Here is a 27112-nt window from a genome sequence, read left to right as displayed (position 1 = left end):
GTCTGCAGCCAGCCCCGCACCCCCTGCCCTGCCCTGCCCGCAGCCAGCCCCTGTCTGCAGCCAGCCCCGCCCCCCCAGCCCAGCCAGCAGCCAGCCCCTGTCTCCAGCCAGCCCCGCATGCCCTGGCTCCAGCCAACCCCTGCTGCACCCCCCTGCGCTGCCTCCAGCCAGCCCCGCATCCCATGCCCTGCCTGCAGCCAGCTCTGCAACTCTGCCCTGCCTGCAGCCAGCCCCACGCCCCCTGCCCTGCTCACAGCCAGCCCCTGCCACACACCCTGCCCTGTCTCCAGCTAGCTCCTGCCGCACCCCCCTGTGGCCCCACCCAAAGCCAGCCAGCCCCCACCCACCCCCAGCCCTGCCCACCCAGCCCGGGCGCCAGCCAACACCTGCCGCACCCCCCGGCCAGGAGCCAGCCACGCGGCCCCACACACCCCAGACTCCAGCCAGCCCCACACCCTTGCCCTGCCTGCAGTCAGCCAGCCACACACCCCTGTCTCCAGCCAGCCCCGCACCCCTTGCCCTGCCTGCAGCCAGACCCTACCTCCAGTCAGCCCCTGCCCTGCCTCCAGCCAGCCCCATGCCTGCTGGTGCCCTGCAGTTCCCAGGGCAGTAACCCTGCACACCTGCTTCAATGAGGGGGGCAGGGAGCAGCTAGGACCCCACATGTGCACACCCTAGGGTGACCAGACAGCAAGTGTGAAAAATCGGGACAGGGTCATAGGATCCTAGATAAGAAAAAGACCACAGGGGTCTCTGAGGTTTCCTGGCCCCTCGCCCTGTCCTGCCTGGCTGATGTCAGCATCTCTCTGTGAGGTCACCACCTCCCCACCACCTCGGATCAATAGGCTGAGGTCCTGCAAAAGGCCTTTGTGATGTCACTGCCACACCCTCCGTTGCTGCGCCAATGTCCTGCCCCTGGCCAGGCACTTTGGAGGTTTGAGCTACTCCCTGGGGATCACCCCACTCAAGGAGCGTTCGTTCTAGGCAGCAAGCCGGCTAGACAGGGAAACATCAGATGCTGCTCCCAATGCTACACTCAGTTTTTCAGAAATGAGTCGACTTTATGACCAGAAGAGACCATTTGAGCATCTAATCTGACCCCCTGCATATCACAGGCCTCCTGTATGACACAAGAGCTACTTTTGGGGCAAACACATTCCAGAAAGGCATCTAGTCTTCATTAAATGACTTCAGGAGATGGAGAATCCACCACTTTCCTTTGTAGCTTGTTCCTGTGGTGAATCATCCTCGCTGTTGAATATTTGTGCCTTATTTGTAATATGAATTTGTCTCTTTTCACCTTCCAGCCATTGGGTCTTGTTATGCCTTTCTCTGCTCGATTCAAGAGCCCTTTAATACCCAATCCTTTCTCTCCATTAAGGCACTTCAACACTTCAATGAAGTCACCTTTCAATCTTCTTTTGATCAGCTAAACAGGTTGAGCTTGTTCAATAGCTCACTAGAAGGCATTTTTCTCCAGCCCTCAGAACATTTGGTGGCTCTTTGCTGCCCCACCTCCAATTTCACAACATCTTTTTCAAATGAGGACACCAAAACTTGAGGCAGTATTCCAGTATCAGTCTCACTGATGCCGTGTCGTCTCCTGTGATGTTATTGACATAATCTGTAACTGTATAGATCACCATTGCGACCACTGTTCTATATTTGCAGCCAGTATTGCAGAAAGGTTGTCGTGTAAGGGGTCTATGGAGAGGTTCTGATTGGCTGATTATAATTATGCTATTTCTAGATGTGTATCATTTTTATAGTTGACGTTATGAATTCCTGCCCATTTCCCCACTGGCTGGAGCATGGCTAGAGTGTGTCTGTGGTTAATGATGTTGCTGTAGATTGTTCGTTTCCTGCCTTGGCAATTCAGACAGTCCCTTTTCCCAACATATCTCCAGCACATCATTAGTTCTAATAACAGGGGCAGCTTTTCTCTGGGGCACTGAGATTTTCTGGGGAGTTGGTGGCTCCTTTCTTTCCTCCTGGAGTAAACTCACCTTTTTATTCCATGGTTCATGCTTTATAGAATAACAACATAAGCATGAAGAAAGAGGAAAGTGAATATCTCACTGCCAGGGCTGAAGGTGGCCACGTCCCCTCTGTTTGACCGTTGCCATTGCAGGAGAGACGGTGTCAATACAATCGAATGCCCTGGCTCAGACTAGTGACACAGGGAGGTTTTGCTGTTCATGGATCCATGCAAAGGAAATTGTGTCTCTGTGTGAAACTGAGGAGGGACATGAAACGCCCACAGGGTGGCGAAATGCCCTAAGCTAAGGCAGGAGGGGGAAGGAATGGGGCTGAGGAATGACTGACGTGGACTCACCTGGGATTGAAATGACATTTGTTTGTGTCGGGAGTGAGAAATTACACATTAATTCAGATGCAGGGTTGAGGCTTCTTTAGCTGCTTGTCGAACTTTAACTTGATTTCCCAGAAGGGAGAAAGGGAAAGTCTGGGGAAGCCTTGAGTCCCTGGCTGGGTCTCCTGGGCAGTGGAAAACATCCCTTGTTTGGCCCTGCCAAGGGGATCGCGGAGGCTCAGACGTCCCTCGGCTTGGATCAAAGGGGGAGTTGGATGGAATTTATCACCCAAACCTCCCTGCTCCCCAGAGCCCCACGGGGAGAAGCTAGAGAAGGGGGGAGTCATTCCTTCCCTGCGCTCCCAGAAGAGCTGCTAGCAGGGCCGCCCAGAGGCGGGGGCAAGTGGGGCAATTTGCCCCAGGCCCTGGGTCTTGCAGGGGCCCCCACAAGCAGGAGCGTAGCTGGGGGGAGCAGGGGGGGCTGCCGCTCCCCCACTGAGCACATTCCCCCAAAGTGGCGCCTTAGGAGGAATTTGGAAGAAGGTGGAAAGATCTGGAATTTCTCCCCCACACCTCCTGAGGTGGCAGGGGTGCAGGTGGAGGGGCAGAGCCCAGGTCTGGGGTGGCAGGGAGGTGCAGTGGGGAGCCCAGGGATGGGGTGGGGGCAGCCAAAATTTTTTTTGCTTGGGACGGCAAAAAACCTAGAGCCGGCCCTGCCTCCATCCACCGTGAGGTAGGTAGGAGCAGATCATTATTATACCTACTTGAAAAGGGAGAAGCTAAGGCTGAGAAAGGAGAATTGACTTGTCTGAGGTCACACAACCAGTCAGTGGCAGAGTTAGGAATAGGACCCAAGAGCCCTGATTTTCAAACTAACCATCGGATCTTGAATTTCAGACACTGAATGACCTGAATAAAATGCTCTCAGATGAGCTCCAGACCAACAACAGTGACAGTAATTATTCAGCAAGAATTTGAGGAGAATCATGTTAGAGAGAATTATAAACTGCTCAGAGACCATTAATGCAGAGAAGCAGCAAAATTCATCAAACATAGAACTGGTTCTGACTTATTTCCTTGGTCTTGAAAGAGAACAGGGACCTGAGTCTCCTCCCTGTCAATAACCCCCTGCTCAGCCAATCAGGGGTAGAGACTGAGGACGGGAGGCTGAGGGTTCTCACCAGAGAGCCCAAAGGATGGCCCAGGTCACTGGTGGGGATCAAATAAAATTCTGCCTCCTTAAGCTCGTGTTTTCCATGCCTAGAATTCAACTGTCACCAGATGGATCAGACTGAACAGGTTTCAAACCTCATGGAGACTCTTACCTTCTAAACAGGGACTGCTGTTTTCTAGTAAAATCACTAAAAGGGAAAGAGAAAACTCAAAAGAGGTTCCTCCTGGCTTTCACGTCCGTGAACCCGAATACTCTCTCAGTCCTCAAAGAGAGACCTGGAGAAGGAGACTTGCTGAAGCAAAGCCACAGGGGTCTCTGAGGTTTCCCTGGCCCCTCGCCCCTGTCCTGCCTGGCTGATGTCAGCATCTCTCTGTGAGGTCACCACCTCCCCACCAATAGTTTGTGGTCCTGCAAAAAACCTTTATGATGTGACTGCCACACCCCTCCCTTGCTGGCCTAATGTCCTGCCCCTGGCCAGGCACTTTGGAGGTTTGAGCTACTCCCTGTGGATCACCCCACTCAAGGAGCGTTTGTTCTAGGCAGCAAGCCGGCTAGACAGGGAAACAGCAGACGCTGCTCCCAATGCTACACTCAGTTTTTCAGAAATGAGTCGACTTTACGGCCAGAAGAAACCATTAGAGCATCTAATCTGACCCCCTGCACAGGCCTCCTGTATGACACAATAGCAGGTGAGGGAGGGGGGCTGAGGAGGCGAGTGGGTGGGCAGTGGCGAGGGGGCGGGTGAGCCGGCAGAAAGCCAATATTCATAACTTCAACTACAAAAATGAAACACATCTAGAGATGGCATCATTATAATCAGCCAATCAGAACCTCTCCATAGACCCCTTACACGACAACCTTTCTACAATACTGGCTACAAATATAGAACAGTTGTCACAACGGTGATCTATACAGATACAGATTATGTCAATAACGTCACAGGAGGTGACACGGCATCAGTGAGACTGATACTGGAATACTGCCTCCAGGTTTGGTGTCCTCGTTTGAAAAAGATGTTGTGAAATTGGAGCTGGGGCAGCAAAGAGCCACCAAAGGTTCTGAGGGCGGGAGAAAACTGCCTTCTAGTGAGCTATTGAAAGAGCTCAACCTGATTAGCTGATCAAAAGAAGATTGAAAGGTGACTTCATTGAAGTGTTGAAGTGCTTCAGGGAGAGAAAAGATTTGGGAATTAAAGGGCTCTTGAATCAAGCAGAGAAAGGTATAACAAGACCCAATGGCTGGAAGGTGAAAAGAGACAAATTCATATTACAACAAAGGCACAAATATTCAACAGCAAGGATGATTCACCACAGGAACAAGCTACCAAGGAAAATGGTGGATTCTCCATCTCTTGATGACATTTCATCTAGACTAAATGCCTTTCTGGAATGTATTTGCCCCAAAGTAGCTATTGTGCCATACAGGAGGCCTGTGATATGCAGGGGGTCAGATTAGATGCTCTAATGGTCTCTTCTGGCCATAAAGTCGACTAATTTCTGGCAAACTGAGTGTAGCATTGGGAGCAGCATCTGATGTTTCCCTGTCTAGCCGGCTTGGTGCCTAGAACGAACGCTCCTTGAGTGGGGTGATCCACAGGGAGTAGCTCAAACCTGCAAAGTGCCTGGCCAGGGGCAGGACATTAGCCCAGCAAGGGAGGGGTGTGGCAGTGACATCACAAAGGCCTTTTGCAGGACCTCAGACTATTGGTCCAAGGTGGTGGGGAGGTGGTGACCTCACAGAGAGATGCTGACATCAGCCAGGCAGGACAGGAGCGAGGGGCCAGGGAAACCTCAGAGACCCCTGTGGCTTTGCTCCAGCAAGTCTCCTTCTCCAGGTCTCTCTTTGAGGACTGAGAGAGTATTCGGGTTCACGGACGTGAGCGCCAGGAGGAACCTCTTTCGAGTTTTCTCCTTCCCTTTTAGTGATTTTACTAGAAAACAGCCATCCCTGTTTAGAAGGTAAGAGCCTCCTGGAGGTTTGAAACCTGTTCAGTCTGATCCATCTGGTGACAGTTGAATTCTAGGCATGGAAAACACGAGCTTAAGGAGGCAGAATTTTATTCTGCACCTGTGATTTTGTCTCTTAGAATCACTGGGGACATTAGGGTTTGTCCTTTTTGTTTCACCTCTTGCTCCATCCACTGTCTGATCCCTCTTTTCTCTTCGTGTCTTCCTTCCTTTGTCCTTTCTCCTGTTCCTCCCAAAATCAGGTTTTTTCTCCTGCTGATAACAGCTCACGTTAACTGATCACTCGTTATGGTGTGTATGGCAACACCCATTTTTTCACGTTCTCTGTGTATATATATATATCTTCCTACTGAATTTTTAACTGCATGCATCCGATGAAGTGAGTTTTAGCCCACAAAAGCTTATGCTCAAATACATTTGTTAGTCTCTAAGGTGCCACATGTTCTCTTTGTTCTTTTGCAGATAAATTAATGGAGGTTAAGTCCATTAATAGATATTAGCCAGGATGGGTAAGGAATGGTGTCCCTAGCCTCTGTTTGTCAGAGAGTGCAGATGGATGGCAGGAGAGAGATCACTTGATCATTTCCGGTTAGGTTCACTCCCTCTTGGGCACCTGGCATTGGCCATTGTTGGCAGATAGGATATAGGGTTGGATGGACCTTTGGTCTGACCCACTATGGCCATTCTTATGTTCTTATGAAGGGAAGGGCACAGAGTTTTGTAGTGTAGTGGTTATCACGTTTGCCTAACATGCAAAAGGTCCCTGGTTCAAAGCCAGGCAGAAACAGGATGGCTTCCTTTTCTCAGCTCCTAGTGGCCTGTCCCTGCTGTTGTAGGAACAGCAGTGATTTCTATGCTCAAAATGTCTGTTATACTTCCTTTCCCTCTCTGAATGCCTGTGAAGTGGCTTTCCCCTCCTCCTCCCGCTCTCTCCTGCAATGCTTGGGGGATGAATGGGCTGGTTGAAGATCAGAAGAGCTTCCAGGTAGACAAGGTGTCTGGGACTCTCATTAGGCAGCGCTCACACACCCAGAGCAGGGACCCTGCATGGACACTGGCTGAGGTGGAGTGTGACCCACCGGATGCAGCCAAGTCATCTCTAGTCGCAGGCCATGAGGTTCAGGTCCTTAAAAGGGGAAGGGTCTCTATGCTCAGCTGTGCTTTCACAATGCTGCCTAATGAGAGTCCCAGACACCTTGTCTATCTAGGAGCTCTTCTGATCTTCCAGCTGTTCAACCAGCCCCTTCATCCCACAAGCATGGCAGGAGGGAGGGGAGGGGGAAAGCCACTTCACAGGCATTCAGAGAGGGAGAGGAGATGGGGCGGGGCGGGGCGGGGCGGGGCGGGGGGGGGGGGGAGTGTAACCGACCTTTTGGGCATACAGGTTATATGGACCACACAGATCACTGCTGCTCCTACAACAGGGTAAGTCCTCAAGCAGCATGTTTCTTACTTTGCCCATCTGCCAATTTTGATGATTATCGATGGAAATATTTTGCCATTGGGTTGTGCGTTTACACAGAAATTGACATTTACCAACAAATATGTAATTCTTCCAGTCCTGCCTAGTCTGCAGTTGATGGGTTTAGAGGGACACATTCACTCTTCCAGGTCCCCAGGCCAGGCCTGTGCTCTCAACTTCCCACACTGCTGGGATCCTTCCCTGGTCTCCCCTCAGACCTCTGCCCCGACCCCACTTCTGGGATCCCCTCCCACACTGTCTAACTCCCTGCTGGCAGGATCCCTTCCTGTTCCTTTCATTTCCTGTCTCCACTCTGGGCAAAAGCTCTGCACTGTTCCCACACCAGAAGTTGAACCCAGGCCCCATGGATGAAAACCAGGAATCCTGACCACTAGCCCATATGGGACTATTGGTGCATCTGATGAAGTGGGGATTCACCCACGAAAGCTCCTGCTCCAATACGTCTGTTAGTCTATAAGGTGCCACAGGACTCTTTGCTGCTGTTATTACTACAACTCTCTAAGCCAACCCTCATCAGAGCAGTAGGGACTAGCGTGACCAGATGTCCCGATATTTGGGCCTTTTCTTATATAGGCTCCTATTACCCCACTCCCTGTCCCGATTGTTCACATTTGCTGTCTGGTCACCCTAGCAGGGCTGCACACAGGGCTGCATTAACCCTTCAGGTGCTGAGGTTTCCCTCACTCCATCCCCAGTGCCTGTGATCAGGAAACAGACATTAGGGCTCCCAGGTGCTGCACAGACTATGATTGAGATCAGGACTCCATATTGCGCTAGGTGCTGTACAATCCCTGGCCAACACTGGGACACCCAGGGGGTTCCCCTCAATTTATCTGAGCCTCTGCTGCCCAACTTCTTCTGACTCCATCTGGATCACCCAGGAGCGGTGACAGGGTTTCCTTTCCACCTTTCCAAACTGTCCTTCTTTCCATGCCCCCTAATTCTGCTTTCACACCCTGGGCTCATCTCCTCCCTTCGTTCCCTCTACCCCCGCCCCAGGTGATTAGAGATGGAGGCAATTTCAGCCACTGGAGACAGCCCCAGCGAGCGCTGCAGCCCGCCCCGGGTGCGGGGGGCGGGGGGGGTGTTTGCAGACACAGGAAGGGAGCAGCTGGGAGCGGTGGGTGCTGGGAAGAAGGAGGCGGGAGAACAAATCCCAGCGGTGGGGGGCAGCTCCTGGGGGCGGGGCCGGGGCCCTGCCCCGGGGCGGGGCAGCTGGTGGGGGCGGGGCTCTGGCAAAACCCCGGGGCGGGGCAGCTCCTGGGGGCGGGGCTCTGGCACAGGCCGGGGGTGGGGCAGCTCCTGGGGGCGGGGCTCTGGCACAGGCCAGGGGCGGGGCAGCTCCTGGGGGCGGGGCTCTGGCACATTGTGACGCAGGAGCCCGGGCTCAGCAGCTGCTCCCTGGTGGCCACGTGCTGCCAGCAGCGCTGGAGCCGCCCGGGCCGGAGCGGAGCCGCTGTTCTCAGCTGCAGCAGGAGCTGCCCCCGGCCCCGCTGGGCTCCAGGTGGGGACAGAGCCTGGGCCCGGGGTTCCCCTGGGTGCGGCTGGCGGGGCGGGAGGGGAGAGGCCGGAGCTGCAGGCGGGGGGTTGATCGGTCTCTGGGCACCAGGGGAGCCCCGGGGCAGAGTGTGTGTGTGAGTGTCCCGGGCCCAGGCGTGCGCAGGGGGGGAGCCCCGGCACCCCAATGCCCTGAGCCCCGGCTGGGGAGGCTGTTCCCCCCCTCCCGTGGGGGCTCCGGGCGGGGGGGAATGCTGCGGCGGCTGCAGGCGAGTGCTCGGCCCCCCCGGGAATGACCCGCTGCCGGCAGCTTGTGGCGCCTCCTCCGCTGAGCTTTTCCCCGGGGGCGGCCTGGGCGCAGCTGCGATCAGCTGTTTGCTGGGCAGGCTCCGCTCCGCTGCTCCCCCCCCCGCTCCTGGGGGGCTGAGTGACCCCCCCAAACAGCCCCAGGGGTCGGTGGGGGGGCGGGGCCAGCAGCAGCAGATCCCCCCGCTCCCCTGGTGCTGCCCCGCCCCGCTCGGGCTGGGGGCTCTGCTAGGGCCCCCGCGTGCATCGCTGCTCCCTGCCCGCCAGGCTCGGCTCCGGTCACAGCAGCGGCGGGTGCCCCGGGGGAAGAAGCTCCAGATACCGGCAGAAGCCGCGGGGCGGGGCGGGGGGGGAGAGTATCCGCGCTGGGGTGGGGGGAGGAGAAGCCCCGGACTGGGCTGGACCCCCGGTGGGGTTGGGGGGGGGAGGACAAGCCCCGGCCCCTGCAGGAGCTGGGAGGGGGCGGGGAGAGAAGCCCCGCTGGGTTGGGAGGCGGGAGCGGGGGGGAAGCCCAGACCCCAGCAGGAGTTGCGCTGGGCGGGGTGGGGAGAGAGGAGCCACCCTGGGGCAGAGGAGAACCCCGGACCCTGGCAGAAGATGTGGGGCTGAAGTCCCTGGCTCGGGAGCCCCAGCCACTTTAGTGGCAGAAGTTGCAGGGCTGAAGCCCTGACCCCCTCTGTGTGGAGCTGGCCTGAGCCCTCTCGCCCCATCCCCTGTGGAGCTGGCTCTCACTCCGGCTGTGGAGAAATTCAGCCCCAATCCCCCCATGTTGGTATCTCCATTTCCCCCCCCCCCCCCCCCATCACCCAGCCATGGATGGATTTAGCCCAGGAGGCAGGGTCAGTGTTGGCCCCATTGGGCAGGTGGGATCTAGGGCACAATGAGGTGAAGTGACTTTCCCAAGGCTAAGCAGGAGTCTGTGGCAGAGCAGAGACTCAAACCCAGAACACCTGAGCCTGAGTCCAGTGCCTTAACCACTAGGCAACCTTCCCCGAAGGAGAGGGGACCTCCTCTGCCACTTTGAGTGTGTGGGTGGGAGCAGCCACTAGACAGAGCTGCCAGGAGGTGGGGAGGGGGGTTGGATAGTTGGGGGGGGGCTCTGGAGGGGGCGGTTAGGACAAGGAGTGGGGGTTGCATGGGTTGAGGGTCTGAGGGTGCCTGTTGGGGGGTGGAGCGGGGTCAGGGCAGGCAGGGAGCAGAGGGAGCTGGATGGGTCGGGAGTTCTGGGGGTCCTGTCAGGGGGCGGTGTTACCAGATTTGCCCATTACTTGGGGGTACGCTCATTTATTCGGGTTACTTTTCTGGGGAGGGGATTCTGTGATTCTATCAATGTGCTGCTTGTCTCACGTGTGTTTTCATACGGAGCTCTGCTCCTCCCTTCTGCACGTCCCCTCCCAATGGAGCTCTGCTCCTCCCTTCTGCACGTCCCCTCCCAATGGAGCTCTCCTGCAGGACCTCGGTTCCCTAGGGCTGGGTTTTTCCAGCCCCAAAACCGGATGAGCCCCCACCCACCCGCCCCTACGGTAACAGAGCAAGTCTGAGCGGACCGGGTCAATCAGCACTGCCACGCTGACCCCGTATCTGCCCCTGGACTCACTGGGCTGGATGAAGCAGCACTTTCAAGCTGTTACCCATATGTGTCCCAGATTCAGCACGGCCCTATCCCCACCTTCACATCACAATTGTACTGGCAGGAACCTCCTTGATGAGCAAACCCCACAGGATTCTGGGCGCTGCAGGGATCTGTAGCTTAGGTAAGAGACGCGTTGCTGCAGAGTGACTGGGGGAAGCTAAAACACAAAAGAGTGAGGTTCAGCAAGAGAGAGAGAAGCAGCCAGCTGAACCATGCAGGTTATGTATTGAATACTGGTGATCACTGCACAAGGAGCCTAAACCAACCTAACATCCACTATTAAAGGTTAATAGCTATGGTAGAAAGGAAAACAGAGAGAAAGTGGGGGGGTGTCTCTCCCACTCCATGAGGCTTGAACTGGTCGGGGTTCCCAGGTGATGCTGGTAGCTCAGGGTCTTGAGGGCTGGAGACAGGCAGAGCCCCCAGCACGATCAGCCAGGAGAAGATGGAGTCCCAGTGGAACTGATGCCTAGTTTGAATCTAAGCATCAGCACCCTGACTGGAGGGTGAGTGGGGATTTTTGTAGAGAAAATACAATGGTTCAAGGGAGAACAATGCATTTGTTTATAGGTAAGGCTGATAACTCAAGGGTTTTCTGTAGACTAGACAATAGGAGCTGATCACTCTTGGCTATGGGTGGTGTTTTCTTCCAGGGAGCTCACAATGCAACTAGGCGGCTTCACTATTTGGGCATCAATTAAGGATCCATTGCTACAATTGGTCTGATAATTGCTGAGCTGGGTGTGGGCAGGCGTAGGTTCATTAGCATCTGGAGCAGAGATTCCCATGATGCAGTGCTTCCCTGCTTTTTCTGGTCCCAGAATTCAGTGTGGTTCTCTGCTCTCCATTCTGTATGTAAATAGAGATGGCTTCCTGTCCCATCTCTCATGCAGATGAGGCTAGGGGAGTTGTCTCCGCTCTCCATTCTGTATGCTAATGGAGATGTCTTAATCTTGTCACCCTTGTCAGGAGGGGTCTAGGTGTGTCTCCCAACGCCCTTCACTGCTCTCTGCAAGTGTTTTTCTCTGATGGGTTTTGGTTTAAGCAGAGGATGGGGGGTGTCTTTCATGAGTCAGGCTGGATACTGCACCCTGCTTCCCCAAGAACACAGAGGTGTCTGGGATCAGCGGGGAGCAGTTGGATAGGCGTGGGAGTCCCCAGGGTCTGTCTGGGGGGGGGGGGGGGTGGATAAGGGTCAGGGGACAGGTAGGGGGTTGGGTCCTAGGGAGGCAGTTGCAGTGGGGGGGTCCCAGGAGGGGGCAGTCAGGGGACCCGGAGCAGGGGGGGTTAGGCGTTCTGAGGGGGGCAGCCAGGGGGCAGGAAGTGGGAGGCAGTGGATGGGGTGGGGCTAGGGCGGGGGCTCCCTGGGTGCACACCCTAATGAAATGTGCTGCACATGCCTATGGTCACGGGGGTGAGCCACTCGCATCCTTTTCCTGTTTGTGCCGTTTCTTTCCGTCTCAAAACCTGAGAACAATTCTCTCTAGTTCTTCCCCTTCTCTCTCCCCTCCCCACATGTGACTAGAAAATCCAAGGAGATTCCCTCGTTTTCCCTAAAATTATTGACTGTCTAGTCTCTCATTTTACCCTATTTTCTCTGTAATTCTTCAGTTCTCCTCAGCTTTGGGATGTGAACCCAGCCCGTTTATCTGCAGCAATTTGTCCTTGGGTAGGTGGAATTTGCTGTCCTGTGTCACTCCCCCAGTGTGGGTGGGGGTTAGTAGGTGCTGGCTGGGGGAGCCCGCAGACACGGCTGCCTCTGGGGGGGAGATGGGGGGGCCGGTCTCTGCCAGTGACAGGACATGACCGCACAGGAGGGGAAGGGAGGAGCCAGTGTCCCTATGGGGCCTGTCCAGCCCCTTTGGTTCTGCTCCTTTCCAGCATTTTGTTCAGAGACTTTATTACTGGGGAGGCTGAAAAATCTCCCTGTGGGCTTAGCCTGGCAGGAGGGGCCAGGTCTCTCCTGCAATAAAGAGCTGGAGCATGTTCCCAGCATGGCAGAGCCTAGGCTGTGTCTCTGCAGGGAAAGATCCTGGGGGAATCGTGATGTGACATGAACTAAAGCCTGTTCTGAAACCTCCGCAACTGCCCTTCTCACCCTGCCACGCTGCAGGATGTCGTCCATGTTTCGCTCCAGCTCATCCCATCCTCCCATGGGACAGGGAAGGGAAATGGCTGCAGAGGAGCCAGCTCAGGTAGGGGTTATGGGGGGGTTGTTGGTGGGTTCCTGCTGGAGGGAAGGGACAGCAAATGCACCGGAGGAGGGAGGCTTGGGCAGTCTGGTTTGGAGGTTGGAATAAGCCGAAAACTTCCCAGGGTGGAGAATGGGAGGAGGCCAGGGTGTAGCAAACCTGTTGGGACTTGTTCAAAATGTGGCTTCCATTCTAGGAACAGACCCATGAGGTTAGAGGGTGGAAATGCTCTAATTTGTGGGACAGGAAACAAGCCCCCTCGGTGGGGCTAGGAAAACGGACCAGACTCCCAGGGCTGGAGCCCGACCTGATTAACCAGCGGCTGCTGTGAGATGTGAGGGGCACCCACCAGGAGGCTTAGGGGTTCTTAACCTTTTTCTTTCTAAGGCCCCCAACGTGCTATAAAAACTCCACTGCCCTGCATGTGCCTGGTTCTCTGCATATCACTATCATGTATGTGACTCAGTAAGATTTGACTCCATTACTGCTATTAGTATCATACTTGGAGCTGCATTTATTTTCATAGAAATTTTGAGTTACTTTACAGACAGATTTAAAAATACAGTTTGAAGATAAATGATCTTCATCTGCACAGTGTCTAAAGTTTGAGTTTAGCTATTTTTTTTCTACCGAGCCCTGCTAAGGTAAGTACAAGCAAAATGTACAGTCTGTTATTTGCTAGTACCATTTAAATAACGAATGACACAGCACAATACGGCAATAACAGTAATAATGATAATTACTCCAGCCAGGCCAGGTGAGGCATTTTAGAACTCGTTACTCAAAGAATTGAATTTAAGCATGAGACAGAAATAAAATGCACAGACCAGTTAAAGCTAAACTACCACCATTGTCATCCTGACCGAATGTGAAAGAATAAAATTACAGAGACTATATGTACTTTGTGCATTTTGACAGGAAGTAAAAGGAAGTAATAACAGTAACTGAAGTGTCTGTTGTGGGGTGTGTGTGGGGAGTATGAGACACACCCGCTGTCACTTCCAGCCCAGCGGCACTCACTAGTCCGAAGGCTCGTTCACACGGCAGCAGGGGCCAGCAGCTCCCTCTCCTGACCTAGAGGCAGCAGCACAGAATCTTGTCCCCCCAGCTCAGCTCAGCAGAGACTGGGCACAGAGGCAGGAGGGTGGGGCCACTCTGACATCAGCAAACCCCCCCCCCCCCGCCTCACACAGCACAGGAGGCTCCTGGGAGCAGCTTGGCCGGGGGCAGCTCCAAGTGGGGGGGGGTGGGGGGCAGGGCTGCAGGAACAGTTGCAGGGGCAGACAGCTGAAGAGAAGTGGGGGGAGGAGAGACAGGACACCCCTGCTGGAGGAACCCCCTCAGCAAGGCCCCCCGGACCGTCATGTCGTCTGCCCCCCACTGAGTCTGGCCCCGTCCAGCTCTTCACAATGAGAACAGCGCTGGGCTCCCTGCCAGCGAGCTCTCCCTGCACCCTGCCAGGGCCTCCATCTCCTGTGTGCGTCTGTGGCTAGTGGGGGGGGATGGATCTGCTGGGAGAGACAAGGGGCTCTCGCTTCATCCCTCCCCCTGGTGTTTCCTGGCTGCTCTGAGCGGGGTGGGGGTGGGACTCTGCCTGTGAGCCACCCAGAGCTTCCATTTGATTGGCTCCTCTGCCCCACGAGTGTGGGGCTGTGAGTGGGGCAGCAGGTCCTGAGTGTTGGACTCTTGCTCTTTCAGGGGCCGGTGACCTTCGAGGAGGTGGCTGTGTATTTCACCAGGGGAGAGGGGGCTCTGCTGGGCCCTGTTCAGAGAGCCCTCTACAGGGATGTCATGTAGGAGAACTATGAGACGGTGACCTCGCTGGGTAAGGAGTCCTGTTACCTTGGTCAGTACAAGCTGTGGGGTCTCTAAAGAACCTGAGCAGTAATAACTTTATACCTTTATTCCCTATACAAGTTTTGACAAGTTTCTTTGCCCCCCTTTTTTTGCCTTATCTCCCACCCACTAGAATAATTTTTAGACATTTGTCATCAGTCATTTTGAAATTGTATTGAATGTGTCCTTATTGGCTACATTAATAACTGTAGCTTTCATGCCTTTTCCTCATTTTAAGAGGAAAATATCTCCTGTAGAATTCTAAATTGAGTAAATAGGTGTGTGACCGATGCAGGGCTTGTGTGACAGTCAGATGAGCTCATCTTTTGATAGAAGTGAGTATAATGTTGTCTTTCAGGAGCCCAAAGGTGAAAGGAGAACAGAGCCATGTGAGAGGAGCAGAAGGAGGGGGAGTAGATAATTCTGGGGTGCCTGGACATGGGGTGGGTGTGTGCAGGGTTAGAGGTAAGATGGAACAAGGGGGGATGAGGTAGTGAGAGACGAGGAGGGAACACAAGAAGCTTCCAAGGTGCCAGGAGGTGGTGCTGGCTGAGAGTAATGGGAAGAAGCGGAGGGGAGTGTGGGGGAAGGGCACCCAGGAAGTGGGCTGGGTGGGTCAGTGGGAGAGAGGAGAGGGTTGGGGATCCAGAGCTGTGGGGGATCCCAGACCTTTAACCCCGAATCCCTACCCAAGCCTTGTTGTTTTGGAGCAGGGGTTGGCAACCTTTCAGAAGTGCTGCGCCGAGTCTTCATTTATTCACTCTAATTGAAGGTTTCGTGTGCCGGTCACACATTTAAACATTTTAGAAGGTCTCTTTCTATAAGTCTATATTATATAACTAAACTATTGTATGTAAAGTAAACAAGGCTTTCAAAATGTTTAAGGAGCGTCTTTTAAAATAAAATTAAAATGCTGATCTTACGCCGCCAGCCTGCTGAGCTCGCTGCCAGCCGGGGTTCTGTTCACCTAGGCCGGCTGTGGGTTGAGCAGAGCCGGCGGCTGGGACCCCGGCACCCCCGACCGGGGGCTGGTTCTGGGGTCTGGGCAGCGGGCTGGGGGACGGGGTTCCGGGTTTATGGCGGGGGTGGGGGGGGGTTCACGGGTCAGGGCTGGGGGTGTTGGGGGGTTCAGGGCAGAGGGCTGGGGGTGTTGGGGGGTTCAGGGCAGAGGGCTGGGTATGTGTTGGGGTGTGGGGGTTCAGGGCAGAAGGCTGGATGTGGGGGGATTCAAGGGTCAGGGCAGAGGGCTGGGGGGTATAGGAGGTGAAAGGCACAATGCTGAGTGGGGGGGTCAGGGCAGAGGGCTGGGGGCGTGGGGTGCAGGGCACAATGCTGAGTGGGGTCAGGGCTGGGGGTATGGGGGTGCAGGGCAGAATGCTGTGTGGGGGGTCAGGGCAGAGGGCTGGGGGTATGGGGGTGCAGAGCAGAATGCTGAGTGTGGGGGTCAGGCAGAGGGCTGGGGGCGTGGGGGTGCAGGGCAGAATGCTGAGTGTGGGAGGAGGGTCAGGGCAGAGGGCTGGGGTATGGGGGTGCAGAGCAGAATGCTGAGTGTGGGAGGAGGGTCAGGGCAGAGGGCTGGGGGTATGGGGGTGCAGAGCAGAATGCTGAGTGTGGGGGTCAGGGCAGAGGGCTGGGGGTGTGGGGTGCCGGGCAGAATGCTGAGTGTGGGGTCAGGGCAGAGGGCTGGGGGTGTGGGGGTGCCGGGCAGAATGCTGAGTGTGGGGATCAGGGCAGAGGGCTGGGGTATGGGGGTGCAGGGCAGAATGCTGAGTGTGGGGTCAGGGCAGAGGGCTGGGGATATGGGGGTGCAGGGCAGAATGCTGAGTGGGAGGAGGGTCAGGGCAGAGGGCTGGGGGTATGGGGTGCAGGGCAGAATGCTGAGTGTGGGGTCAGGGCAGAGGGCTGGGGGTATGGGGGTGCAGAGCAGAATGCTGAGTGTGGGGTCAGGGCAGAGGGCTGGGGGTATGGGGTGCAGAGCAGAATGCTGAGTGTGGGGGTCAGGGCAGAGGGCTGGGGGTATAGGAGGTGAAGGGCAGAATGCTGAGTGTGGGGGTCAGGGCAGAGGGCTGGGGTATGGGGGTGCAGGGCAGAATGCTGAGTGTGGGGATCAGGGCAGAGGGCTGGGGGTATGGGGGTGCAGAGCAGAATGCTGAGTGTGGGGGGTCAGGGCAGAGGGCTGGGGTATAGGAGGTGAAGGGCAGAATGCTGAGTGTGGGGTCAGGGCAGAGGGCTGGGGTATGGGGGTGCAGAGCAGAATGCTGAGTGTGGGGTCAGGGCAGAGGGCTGGGGGGTAGAGGAGGTGAAGGGCAGAATGCTGAGTGTGGGGGGGTCAGGGCAGAGGGCTGGGGGTATGGGGGGTGCAGGGCAGAATGCTGAGTGTGGGGGGGTCAGGGCAGAGGGCTGGGGGTATGGGGGGTGCAGGGCAGAATGCTGAGTGTGGGGGGGGTCAGGGCAGTGGGCTGGGGGTATGGGGGGTGCAGGGCAGAATGCTGAGTGTGGGGGGGTCAGGGCAGAGGGCTGGGGTGCTCGGCTCGTGGGGGTGCTCCCACCCCCTGTCCTGAGTGGCTCACGGCAGGGGGCTGGAAGGGAGGTGCCCTGTTCCACCCCCTTCCCCCAGGCTCTGTCCCCACCTCTCTTGGCGTCCTGCACGGAGCTGTGTGGACGCTGCCGCTCTTCCCCCTCCCCCTCGCAAGGGCCATCAGCTGATTGGCTCAGGGGCGGAGAAGGGGCGGGGCAGGAAAGCATCCTGCTGGGGGAAGAAGCGGGGGAGGGGGAAGCTTGGCTGCTGCAGGACCAGGCTTCTGCCTCCTGCCCCCGCGGGGGAGAGCGGGGGGTGGGGGGCTGTGGGGGGCGGGGGGCCGGGTCCGCGGCAGGCAGCTGCGTGCCGCTCAAAATCGGCTTGCGTGCCATGTTTGTCACGCGTGCCGTAGGCTGCCGACCCGTTTTAGAGCCTTCACTCCAGTTCTTTCTGTTCTGTTTCACTTATATACATGTTTCCCCAAATATTATTATTTTAACTCTTGACCTCCCTCTCCCACTCGTTACCCCCCTCCTCACATAACCTCCCCATCTCTGTGCACAGCGACCCCGGCCACCGATCCTGAGTCCTTGCTGCATCCTCCCTCCCGTAGCAGGGCTCCTACCCAGGCACAAATGGGCACTTCGTTGATGATGTCACAGGCTGGTGGTGTAGCCTGGACAGTTTTTACACCTATAAGATTACGTATTGGGGCACAACTCGCCCTTGTTCATGGCTACTCACAGTTAATGGAGAAGATGAAATTTGGTGAAACACACAGAAACTTGATTGAATGGAGACAGTTATAACTGAAATCATAGACAAGGATCAATCTACATAATGTACCAATTGCCGAATTGCCGCCGAATCCACGGGACCGGCGCACCTCCCGCAGGCAAGCCGACGAAGGCTGCCTGACTGCCGCCCTCACAGGGACCACCCGGGCGGCCCCCGCGGCTTGCCATCCCGGGCACGCACTTGGATAGGGACTCACATGCCTCTCCTTTTTCACCAGGGTGTGAGGATTGCAGCTTGTCCTCCACTGTGTTCACTGGACTAACGTCCAGTCCCTGTGCTTTGCTTTCCCTCCAGGGGCTGTGAGCAGTGTGTGTGTGTGAGAGAGATGGGAATTGCGGTGATACTTGTATGATGCCAATACACACCTCAGTTTCCCTCTGTGGTTGGCGTTGCTGTGATTAGAACGAGCAGGAGACATGAGGGGTTTTGTCACGTAGCTGTCATGGGGTGATACGAATGGGTTATTAAGGACAGGCTGGGACCAACCTACATCAATGGAATACCCGACAGAGACAAGGGAATGATTGTCACCTGTGTATCTCGGCTTGGCTGAGTGAAGCATACATAGACTTATGTTTTTGGGAGTAGGAAGAACTGGGCTCGCAGACGCAGGGAGCTCTACCGGAGTGAAGGCAAATGGACAGGCACAGTGAAAGGAAAACAAACTGTTTTCTACAGCAGCCTGGCTCCAGGGCATTGGCCAGTATGGACTATATTGTCGTCTTCACTTCCCTGTGCTAATCTAAGGACTTTCCAGTGCTGTGTTTCAGTTGACTAATAAACCCTGGTGTGTTTTAAAAGTCTGCCCAGTGTCACAGCAAAAACTTGCTCTGTGCATTGCAGGGCTGCCCAGAGGGGGGGGGCAAAGGGGGCAATTTGCCCCGGGCTCTGCAGGGGCCCCCAAGAGAACAGCTGAGGCTCCCGCCTCCGCCCCTCTCCTGGAGCCTCAGCGCATCAAGCGGCGTCTCAGACAGCACCACAGCATGTCTCCGCCGGGGCCCCTGAGCCCCGCCCCGCTCCGAGCTGCGTGGGGAGAGGGAGGAGCTGCGAGCTCCAGGCTGAGCTCAGCTCAGCTCCCTCCGCTCGGTGTGGAGCTCCCAGCCCCGCCCCGACGCTGAGCGGGGCGGGGCTCAGGCCCCGTGGGAGACATGCTGCAGCTGTTGGGCGAGGCGGTGAGGCTCCGTGTGAGGCGGGAGCCGGGGGTAAGAGGCTGGGGCTAGGGGGGTTGGCTAAGGGGCAGGGAGTCCCAGGGACAGTCAGGGCACAAGGAGGGGGCAGAGGTTGGGGGGGTGGTCAGGGGGCAGGGAACAGGGGCGTTGGATCGTGGGCATTCTAGGGGGTCTGAGGACTCAGCGGGGGGGGGATGGATAGGGAACAGGGGTGGGGTCCCAGGGTGGTGGTGGGGGTGGGGTCTCTGGGGACAGTGAGGGGACAAGGAGCAGGATGGGTCAGGGATTCTGAGGGGGCAGTCAGGGGCAGGAAGTGGGTGGGGGTCGGATGGGGGCAGGGCCAGGCTGTTTGGGAGGCACAGCCTTCCCTACCCTAAAGCTCATTCAGCAGTTTGAGGCTTGCAGAAGAGTCAAGCTGTTAGCTTTTCCATTAGGGCTCCCGTCCCTTTCACTTCTCAAATGCCAAATTATAGTCTACATATAATTTCAGTGCCATAGGGAGATTCGTGTCAGGGGAGGGTAGTAGCTTCATTTAAAATTAGCCACTGGGGGGAGGGATCACATGAGAAGAGCAATATCCTTCCCAACCCTACCAAGGGAGACCCCCCTCTCCTGCATTCCCTGAGGCTTCAGAGGGGTTAATTCAGTGGTTCTCAAACTTTTGTCCTGGTGACCCTTTCACATAGCAAACCTCTGAGTGTGACCCCCCTACCCTTATAAATTGAAAACACTTTTTTATATATTTAACACTTATAAATGCTGGAGGCAAAGTGGGGTTTGAGGTGGAGGCTGACAGCTCATGACCCCCAGTAATAACCTCGTGACCCCCTGAGGGGTCCTGACCCCCAGTTTGAGAACCCCTGGGTTAATTTAATTTTAGCACCCTGTGTCCATTCACATGCATGTGCTATTTTGAGCATTTCAGTTTTGATGACATAGGCTCATCCCAGATTCTGGAACAAGCTCAAATGCTCAGTTTGTGGAGTATGTACATAATCTATACTAAAGACAAACCCACAGTAACTGTCTCCAGTTTGTGAGGGACCACATGGAGCCAGTCTCTAGGAAACAGATAAATGCATGGAGATTAAGTCCATTAATGAATCACAGAATCTCAGGGTTGGAAGGGACCTTAGGAGGTCATCTAGTCTGACCCCTGTAAAATTAATGGAGACATGTCTCCTAGAACTGGAAGGGACCCTGAAGGGTCACTGAGTCTAGCCCCCTGCCTTTGCTAGCAGGACCAAGTACTGATTTTGCCCCAGATCCCTAAGTTGCCCCCTCAAGGATTGAACTCACAACTCTGGGTTTAGCAGGCCAATGCTCAAACCACTGAGCTATCCCTCCCCCCTATTAGCCATTAGCCAGGATGGGTAAGGAATGGTGTCCCTAGCCTCTGTTTCTCAGAGAGTGGAGATGGATGGCAGGAACGAGATCACTTGATCATTACCTGATAGGTTCACTCCCTCTGGGGCACTTGGCATTGGCCATTGTCAGTAGTCAGGATACTGGGCAGGATGGCCTTTGGTTTGACCCAGTACGGCTGTTCTTATGTTCTAACCTAAATGAACCCAAAGTTATGGAGACAGATATGAGTCAAGGAAGCCAGCAGAGTATCAGAAACCTGGAAAAATCTCTGCCTGGATGGGCTCAGGTGTTTGGTCACAAGCTGAGGTGGTTCAAAAGTTTTGGATATTTTTTTAAGCAGAATTTTTTTATTGTTTCTTTAAACAATCAAACACAGCAAGCAGCAAATATTTGGCCACACACTTCAGAAACCTCAAACCATGTTCAGGTTTTGGCAGACTAATTTCAGCTTTTCAATCAAAAAAACCACAACAAATTTTGAAGGAAAGCAGACATTGTCCGTGATTTTTTTCTGCTTTTTAAAAACCCCTAGTTTTCAATCCTGAAAAAGTTTTGATGGAAAATATTTGTCCAACCCTTTTAATGAGCTTTAGTGCCTTTTAGCACTAGCTGATGCTGAGAACCAGTGATACATTGTAAAGAAGTTTTCTCAAAACTGGGTTTGTGTCAAAATGCGGAAGGTTTATTTTTCCCAGGGGCGCCTGTGTGTGTGTGTGGGGGGGGGGGGGTGCAAGTGGGGCAATTTGCCGTGGGCCCCGCAAGGGACCCCAGGAGAATATAGTATTGCAATTTTTTTATAGAAGGGGCCCCCAAAATTTCTTTGCTCCAGGCCCCCTGAATTCTCTGGGCGGCCCTGTTTAGGGCTGAAGGGGGTGCAGGAGAGGGGAAGTGGCTGGTGGCCCAGGAGGGGGCGCTGGGGTTCGGGGTGATGGGGGTGCAGGAGAGGGGCAGTGTCTGGTGGCACAGGAGGGGGTGCAGGGGTTAGGGGCAGGAGAGGGGCAGTGGCTGGGGGCACAGGAGGGGGTGCAGAGGGTTAGGGGTGAAGGGGGCAGGAGAGGGGCAGTGGCTGGGGGCACAGGAGGGGTGCAGGGGTTAGGGGTGAAGGGGTGCAGGAGAGGGGCAGTGTGGTGGCACAGGAGGGGTGCAGGGGTTAGGGGTGAAAGGGGTGCAGGAGAGGGGCAGTGGCTGGGGGCACAGGAGGGGTGCAGAGGTTGGGGTGAAGGGGTGCAGGAGAGGGGCAGTGTCTGGCACAGGAGGGTGCAGGGGTTAGGGGTGAAGGGGGCAGGAGAGGGGCAGTGACTGGGGGCACAGGAGGGGGTGCAGAGGGTTAGGGGTGAAGGGGGCAGGAGAGGGGCAGTGGGTGGGGCACAGGAGGGGTGCAGAGGGTTAGGGGTGAAGGGGGTGCAGGAGAGGGGCAGTGGGTGGGGGCACAGGAGGGGGTGCAGAGGGTTAGGGGTGAAGGTGGGCAGGAGAAGGGCAGTGGCTGGTGGCACATGAGGGGGTGCAGGGGTTGGGGTGCAGGAGAGGGGCAGTGGCTGGGGGCACAGGAGGGGGCGCAGGGGTTAGGGGTGAAGGGGGGGCAGGAGGGGAGCGCAGGAGTTAAGGGCAAAGGGGACACAACGCAGGGGGTAGGGCACAGGAGGGGGCAGAGTTAGGGGTGGGGGAGGTGCAAAGGTTGGGAGTGCAGGAGCTGGGGGTAAAGAGGGAGGGGGATCGTCCAGGTGCGATGGGGAAGGGCCAAAGTACAAGTTTTGCCCAGGGCACCATTTCCCCTAACGCGGGTCCTTGGTAACATTTCTTGCTGGGAGGGGGAGGGGAGAGACGAGGCGTTTTCTCTCTGTTTCTTTCCTCTCCGTTTTCTGCTCCTTCCTTCAATTCCAGAAACCTCCCTTGTGTGTCAGACGGTGCAGTGACGCCCTCCCCACCCCAGGCCTCTGGAGCCTCTGGAGCAGGAAGATCCCAGGAGCTGAGGATGGATCCAGGGGTGAGTAGCTGGCAGGAAGGAGTCCTAGCAGCTCCTCTGGGAGCCCAGGGGAGGAATGACTCCCCCTTCTCTAGCTTCTCCCCGTGGGGCTCTGGGGAGCAGGGAGGGTTGTGTGATAAATTCCATCCAACTCCCCCTTTGATCCAAGCCAAGGGACGTCTCAGCTCTGCACGATCCCCTTGGCAGGGCCAAACAAGGGATGTTTTCCACTGCCCAGGAGACCCAGCCTGATGTGCTGGAGATATGTCAGGAAAAGGGACTGTCTGAATTACCAAGGCAGGAAATGAACCATCTACGCAATGTCATTAACCACAAACACACTCTAGCCATGCTCCAGCCAGTGGGGAAATGGGCAGGAACTCTGGCTGCTCAGCCATGGCCACACGTCCAGAGCTGCACAGCAGTGAGTGTGCTGGGGAAGCTGGTCCGAGTGAACAATTGAAAATGACCCTCCAGTGAGAACAGAACCAGAGTGTAGAACGGCCCCTGTGTTAAGTGGTTGTGGCTGAGGCCTTAGGGAGCTGGGTTAGAAGCCACAGGGTGGTTCTGTGGAGGTTTGGTTCTTGCCAGCTAGGCAAGGCTGGTGTATGGTGTCTCCATGGCTGCACTTTCAGTGATGCAGGTTTCTCTCTCCCATTGTTCCATGAGCATCCTACTAGATTGCCAGCTGCTTTTCAACTGCAGTGTGGAGACTGTGTGTGTGTTGGGGAAGAGTGAGTGTGTTGAGCTAGGTAGGAGCGGATCATTATTATCCCTACTTGAAAGAGAGAGAAGCTCAGGCTGAGAAAGGAGAATTGACTTGTCTTAGGTCACATGCCCAGTCAGTGGCAGAGTTGGGAATAGGACCCAAGAGCCCTGATTTTCAAACTCACCATCGGATCTTGAATTTCAGACATTGAATGACCTGAATAAAGTGCTCTCAGATGAGCTCCAGACCAACAACAGCGCACAGGGATTATTCAATAAGTATTTGAGGAGAACTGCAACGTTAGAGAGAATCATGAACTGCTCAGAGACCATTAATGTAGAGAAGCAGCAAAATTCATCAAACATAGAACTGGTTCTGACTTATTTCCTTGGTCTTAAAAGAGAAGAACAAGGACCTGAGTCTCCTCTCTGTCAATAACCCCCTGCTCAGCCAATCAGGGTAGAGACCGAGGATGGGAGGCTGAGGGTTCTCACCAGAGAGCCCAAAGGATGGCCCAGCTCACTGGTGGGGATCACTGCCCGAGCACTATTTCAGCCCCACATTTTTGGATAGACCTCCCCCGCAACACACACACACACACACCTCTCCTAATGTTGGGAGGAGAACAGGAGAAAGGACAAAAGAAGCAAGAGACGAAGAGAAAGGAGGGAGGGATGGAGGAAAAGGTGAAACAAAAACAACAAATCCTAATGTCCCCAGTGATTCTAAGGGACAAAATCTCAGCTGCGCAATAAACTTCTACCTCCTTAAGCTCGTGTTTTCCATGCCTAGAATTCATCTGTCACCAGATGGATCAGACTAAACAGGTTTCAAACCTCCAGGAGTCTCTTACCTTCTAAACAGGGACGGCTGTTTTCTAGTAAAATCAGTAGAAGAGAAGGAGAAAACTCGAAAGAGGTTCCTCCTGGCGCTCACGTCCATGAACCCGACTACTCCCTCAGTCCTCAAAGAGAGACCTGGAGAAGGAGACTTGCTGCAGCAAAGCCACAGGGGTCTCTGAGGTTTCCCTGGCCCCTCGCCCCTGTCCTGCCTGGCTGATGTCAGCATCTCTCTGTGAGGTCACCACCTTCCCACCACCTTGGACCAATAGGCTGAGGTCCTGCAAAAGGCCTTTGTGATGTCACTGCCACACTCCTCCCTTGCTGGGCCAATGTCCTGCCCCTGGCCAGGCACTTTGGAGGTTTGAGCTACTCCCTGTGGATCACCCCACTCAAGGAGCGTTCGTTCTAGGCAGCAAGCCGGCTAGACAGGGAAACATCAGACGCTGCTCCTAATGCTACACTCGTTTTTTCAGAAATTAGTCAACTTTACGGCCAGAAGAAACCATTAGACCATCTAATCTGACCCCCTGCGTATCACAGGCCTCCTGTATGACACAATAGCAGGTGAGGGAGGGGGGCTGAGGAGGCGAGTGGGTGGGCGGTGGCAAAGGGGTGGGTGAGCCGGCAGCATGAAGGGGGGGGGATGAGGAGGCGAATGGGAGGGGCTAGTGAGCCGGCAGCAGGGGACTGAGGAGACGAGCTATGAGTCGGTGGCTGACCTGTTCTGCTGATCTGGTCTGGCTCCCAGCCCCTCTCCAAGGGTTGCAGCTGTCTGGAGGTGCTGCCTTCCTCAGTCCCACCTCATTCACTCCACAGAGCAACTGATTACAAAGTGGGGGGAAGATCTTATTCTACTTCTAGCAAAAAGACATTTTCCTTTTACCTTAATTATACTACCTTAGAAGCCCGCTATAACATATTACCAAGGTTCAATGCCACCGTTTTGGCAGGACGATGCTAGGGAAGGAGGGTTTGTTTCCATGGGGCGGGTGGCCCTTGGGGGGGATTTTTTCGGGGAGGGGCTCGGCAGCGCTGGGGGGTGGTGTTCAGTGAGGCCGGGGGGTTTCATCCCTCCGCTGTTTTCTTTGGAGTAATATTGCCCTCGCCGCTTTACAAGTTGTGCAGGCCTAGACTAAACCAGAGACTCTGGACTCAGCATTCAAGTATCCTGCAGTCTGAACTTCGCATCTGATACATTCCCTCATTGGCTACCATTGTTTGGCCAGCAGGGAAGTGCTTCTTGTCCAACAAGGCAGCCAGATTGAGACCCAGAGGCATGGAATGGCTCTGAAGGAATCAGCTGTTTCTCTCTGTGCTTCATCTAACTTTGGATCCAAATGGTAAAAGACAGTTGTGCCCAATTTAATCATGGCGTCCTTCAGGAGTGTGACCAATGCCACTTAACTAGGGAGCAGGGTTCTAAAAATAGTTTACCTGGGCCACAGGTCACCATAGCTTCCATCTCAGGGGTGAAAATCAACCACTAGTACCTGCAATTTCTACCTGAGCTCTTGTCAAATCTTTGACCTTACTTGGAGTAATTTGACACTTCTCTGGTGTAGAATTCTTCACCAACCACACAACAGATCAGTAGCGGCAGTGAGGTACAACTCCCCCAACTATGCCCTTTTATTTCTTTAATCTGGTGGCACAGATTTAAAGTAGGGACTAAATTCAGGTGCGACTTAGAATCCCTGTAAGACACCAAATGTCAGGTCTCTATTAAAAACAGGTATCTTTCTGCAGCTACAGCACATTCAACACGGATTTCATTTTCTACACATTTGCATCTCCTCCCAGGGGTGAGCTGATGAGAAAAGTCACTTCCATGTTTCCCATCTCTATCTAGCTAGGGATTGTATTTCCCAAATAATAGGCAACATGCAGCTAATGGGGAAGGAGATCTCTTCAGGAGCCACTTCCTGCAGGGCCTGGGCCACAACGGCTTTGGGAGCCCAATGCATGGGCACTTTGTTTAGTTATAAGTTATTTACGAGGGAATCCTCTTCCCAGCCCTTTAGAAAAAATACTGACCTAACCAACTGCACAACAGGGGATTGGGATGGTGATGGGGAATAAGGGAATCCCTCTTATTTACCCCATCTTCTTCTGTTGTTCTATGTAGTAATGACGGAGCCGAGTCAGTCAGTCTGTTTCCGTGGAACTGCCCCCAACGGGGCTGTCCACGTCTATTTATTATAAGTGGTTATATAAATCATGCTATTATACGCATGTACAAACTGAAGCCAACATCTCGCCCCCTCTCCTGGTTGGTGCTTTTGCACTATGTACTCCAGAAATACACACCTTATCAGCGCTTAATCTATGTACCTCCTGACCGGAAGTGTGTGGGGGGGTGTGGGAACCATTTCAGCCGCTCTAAATCCGGGGGCGGCATTCCAACCCCCTTAGCGCTTAGGAAATGTAACGTTCCTACATCTCCTCCTTTTCTGTTTTATCGACCCATGTCTGGTCCGCATGTTTCAGGATTTTATAGGCATACATGACGGCTTGGGGTGTAGGCAGGGGTTTGCGCCGAGAGGGTGTAAAACACAGCCCAATTATGTTAGGAATACACTGAGCTAAGCAACAAAAACCAATCAAGCAGGCGGTAACAATCAAAACATATTGCAGAACAGTTCGGACCCATCCCATGGATGGTAGCCACGCCCAAAGGTTATCCCACCATGATGGGTTCCTGTCCTGCTGAATGTGTTGTGCCAATTCTTGGAGGTTATCTATGTGTGCTTGGATCCGTTTAGAATTGTCTGTCAGATTAAAACAACACATGTCATATACCTCTTCACAACCCACATGGCTAAGCAACAGCAGATAATCAATTGCTGCTCTATTATCTAATATGGCATCACGAAGCTCCTCCTGTTCTTGATTCAGCAAGGCTAAGGCAGCAGACGTATAATTAATATTTTTCGCTAGGGCACATGCCAATCGACTGAGCTGTTGATGATTGGCTACTCCTAACGCAGGGAGACCCACCAAGGAAACGGCCAGAGAAACGTACTCGGCCTGACTGAAAAGGCTGACATGGGCATTACATTCTGGCCTCATGGTAATTGAGCTTCGCCGGCGTCGGGTACGGGTCTCATTAGTGCGGGAATCAGTCAACATTGACCTCGTGGGGAGTATCAATGTGAGCCTACTTAGGCAACATTGAGCTTCTGAAATATTGGCTGGAATATAATTGAAGGTCCTCTGACCACATGTAAAAAACCAACCCTCCGGTAACGCGATGTGCCCGTAATTGCTGGACACATTTTGAAAGCGCGTACAATTCCATCCTGGGGTACCCACCCGCAAGCATCCTTTTGGGGGCTTGTGACGTGTG

General features: G+C 54.7%; 1 pseudogene; it reads left to right on the top strand.

The window, feature by feature from the left end:
* LOC120381647 overlaps window positions 1-27112 on the top strand; it is a 438779-nt pseudogene that overhangs the window by 226551 nt on the left and 185116 nt on the right.

This window comes from Mauremys reevesii, linkage group 14, assembly GCF_016161935.1.
Source record: "Mauremys reevesii isolate NIE-2019 linkage group 14, ASM1616193v1, whole genome shotgun sequence".
NCBI lineage: Eukaryota > Metazoa > Chordata > Testudines > Geoemydidae > Mauremys > Mauremys reevesii.
The sequence above is the reverse complement of the archived record's forward strand: the minus strand, read 5'-3'. Positions and strand labels throughout refer to the sequence as shown.